Source organism: Amphiura filiformis, chromosome 17 (genome assembly GCF_039555335.1).
Source record: "Amphiura filiformis chromosome 17, Afil_fr2py, whole genome shotgun sequence".
Classification (NCBI taxonomy): domain Eukaryota; kingdom Metazoa; phylum Echinodermata; class Ophiuroidea; order Amphilepidida; family Amphiuridae; genus Amphiura; species Amphiura filiformis.
The window spans coordinates 16,656,151-16,660,256 of NC_092644.1; positions in this window are offsets into that span (position 1 = coordinate 16,656,151).

Here is a 4,106-nt window from a genome sequence, read left to right on the forward strand (position 1 = left end):
GGATATTATACAAATATTAACTGTCTATGAGTGTGATGGTCGAAATATAATCACGAGGTGAAAGATGGATTGTTCCATTCCACGAGCCGGAACGGCGAGTGTAATGGAACAATACATCTTTCACCGAGTGATTATATTTCGACCATTACACGAATTTAAGACAGTTAATATTTGTTTTATATCACTCATGCATAAATTCTATTACTAAAATACTATTTAAGGTAGGAAATACATTTTTCATCAACATAACACCATGTTTTGCGGTGATATACTTCACATTTTGGGACCCACCCCATAACTAAATCGGCGAGTCCAAGAGTCAGCGCACGGCTTGGCGCAGGCGCACTACGGCAAAGCACATGATGGTAAAGACTATCACACGGAGTGGGTGATGGTAAAATGGCAAATGGTAATCAACCAATGAACTGTCTAGAATTTATGTATGAGTGATATAACACGGAACGACTAAGGACACCTGCGTAGGGACCGATCACTATTTACGCCAGCTAGGGGAGAATGGGGATTTGAAGGGGAATTTAAGTATTTTGTGGGGCCTTAAAGCTATATTATAACATTTCTGTAAAAATAGATTAGTATTTATTTTCCATAAAATGTTAGCTTTTACTGTCAGATACTGCCCTTTTAATTTTGAGCCGAACAAGTGAGGTAAAGCATAGAAAATTGGAATTTACTACTAGCGCCTATTGTTACTCCCGCGGTTGTAATACGGTACGATCCTCGGGGTGTGTGTATATGTGTATCCCGCACGCCGTGCACGTACTGTGCATACGTGTTAGACTAATATTTCCATCGTAATAATAAAACGCCGGTTCCATCGTTTTATTCAAAATCTCGGATTTTGACAAAACTACAGCACCTAAGGTCTTGATTTTTGCAGAATATCTTTATTGACTAAAGTACATTACAATCGTGTAAAAACCAGAATTTAAAATTTTTTTGAGGGCGTTCTCCTCAGCAAATGTTATAATATGGCCTTAAGAGGGCAATTTATATAGTTTTAAATGGTGAAAAGTGCATTCAAACACGAAAGAGTGCCACAAATTTTGAATTACTGAGTTCCCAAACAGGCCATAAATGTCGATCAATGTGGCGCATTCCACTATAATTTGCATAAAGAGTCACAAAATGGCGGTCCAGGTACGCCGACATGTTTGTACTGCCCGGGGAGATGTTAATGGATATGAGGGTACGGGTATGTGCGGCAGATTCGGGATGCATTTTAAGCCATTTAGTTCAGACTTGGGGTTCATTTCCAGCCATTTTAGTTTAATGATGGCCCTTAATGTCATAAAAAATTGGTTTAAGAAACGGTGTTTTTTTTTCATACTTTTCTCGAAAAAGTACCAATGTTTTATCGTTTTTTAGCAAAATGTGCAAAGATTTCATAAAATTGTTTGGTTTGTATTTCGTCAAAATTGGTTTAAAAGGGCATTTCGTGATCCACAGCCTCATCCCCCCACTTTTCTCAAAAAAAGTTTGAGATTTTTATACCAATGGATACCTCTGGCTATATAGGCCTAATGTTTATGTACCAAATATTTCTTGCAGATTAATTCCTTTAGCAAAAATATCGCCAAATTTGAATTTCGTTCTGGTATACCAAAACGAAATTACAACAGTGGCCTATGGGGCAGTGTAATACACATAATCATGCATAACTCACAAACGCAAAATCGGAATCAACTGAAATTATGGGAATAAGCTTTTTTTGTGGTTTTTTACTGAAAAAATGCTAGGATCACGAAATCCTCCTTTAAGGTGGCACGCAGGATCACTCAAAGTGGGAAATTGTAGACATTGTTTTGTATTATATTTTAAAAATAATGATGATAAGTATATAAAAGTATACATTTTCAGAAAGGAAGTGATGCAAGGAATCCAACTAGCACGGCGGATTCCTGAAAAAATGAGCAAAATTTTATTTTTCATGCAAATTTTTTCGGTCCACCATAACAACTTACCCTAAATATCCAAATTGATGAAAGTTGCATATTTGTGTTCTAAAGACACAAAACTAGATTCCCTTTTCTCAATTTTTTGAATTTATTCTTCATTTTGAAAATATGGGTCAAAAAGGTCAAGATTTGACCTTTTTTTTCAATTTTGACTAAAAGTTTGGATATTTTGAAATATATTTTTTAAACGAAGAAAAATTTCACAGTAGTATAATTACGCACGTGGCCTATGGGCACGACCAGCAAGACCAAATGCTCATGCCATTGACTATTATACAGAAAAGGATAGGAACTAAATATCAATCAATTTAAATATTAATTGAATAGAAAAAATTATTACACATGGTAAGATTCTAAATGTGTAATATATATGTTTTTGTGGTATTTGTAATAAAGTATTTGCCGACGGAAAAATATTTGTCGACGGAAACGTTTGCAATATAATCACAAATGAACAGCAAGACCACCCGCTAAGTATATAGAAGGTCACTTCGGGACTTACTGTCTACAAGCTTTTATGGTAGCGCGAAGGTGGTCACGTGCGTATTTACAAATACGTATTTATAAATATAGTCGAAGCATACTGTAAACGGAGTTGTACCGAGCTATAGGTTCGAAGGAATTGAAAGAGGCGACTCGAGTGCATGTCGATAGTCGGTGAATCGACTCTGTTGAATGTGTTGAATGTGATTTGACTTGACTTAACTAGAAAATATGGCTAAATTACTTGACTTGACCTGTATAGCTGGTCATATTATTATACTCTGAAGAAAACCAACGAAAATCCACGTACCTTGTGGTCATAATCGTCCATTGTGTCACACGGAACACGCATCTATCTGACATGTCAGAATAAACTTCTCTCGTACCCACAGATAAGTACGGGAATGCCAAACAACTTACCAAAGGCTTGCAAGTATAACATATCAATCAAGGAAAGAAGGTCCTATAGCAGCTAAAATATTTGGTAAGCACAACTTAACTCAGCATGCTCAGTGCGACGTAATAGTAAAAAAATAATATACAATCCGAGAATAAATAGCGAACGTTGATTTTAAATGGCAGTATCTAGAATGATATGGCAGAGCTTCGATCTGATGTCCGAAGGTCCCATGTTCAAATCCAGGAAGGCCAGTGAATATTTGCACTGGCTGTCATCAAGGTCATAAAGTATATTAAAACTCATTTCTCAAAATCAGGTGTACTTAATTTTATTGTATTGTTATATACCGATATTCTGTACCCACATGGTAACATTCAAAGTCAAAAATACTTTTGAAGAGTTGTAAAAAGTCAAATAATTAGTAAATAAATCGTAGATAAATGCCGGTATATGGATAAGCGGATAAGCCTACTCGATACAGCACAAATGACAACTTCAATTAGAAAAATATTTTATACAAAACGGACAAGAAACAAATACTAATATCATGTAATACAATTTTGCCCAGGGTGAATCAAAAAAGGGTGAATCCATAAATGCCACAAAAGAGTGTCAATTTTGAAGTTGTAGATTTATTACATAATGCGGGTGTACACTTTTTTATGTTATTCAGTTGAAAGGTGTATTAAAAGAATGCACCTGAAAATCCAGCAGCCATCCAGAGTACTATTTCTTTTGAACAAGCGAAGCAAATTGCAAATATCCGATAATTCAATAAGCTTGTGTTCAGGTGAGATCAACAATATTATAAATCAAGAGATATTCTACATTTTCCCAAAAATTAGTATAAGAAATATCATAATTATGTGACAATATAATTATTCACAAATTGATTGACAAACAATTGCCAAAAATATTGGCCAATTTTTGCATCGTTTGAAGTGTTCAAATTGCTGTGGAGGGTTTTATTCTACCAAGCTGGATGTCACTGCAGCATTGTTTCTTGACCTCAAGAAAGCTTTTGATACCTTAGAGGGAGGTGCAAGAATTATTGTATAACAGTGAAACGGGATGTATTTCGCACCTCATCTAAAAGCTTCCAAATTTGTATCGCTCCAAAAGAATCTTGACGGACGAGGCAAAAGAATGTGTGATCACTAGGTGATATTTAATAAGATATTATTTGACGAAGTAAATCATATCTAGCGTACGAAAATATCAACCATTATTTCTATTCGCTGAAAAAT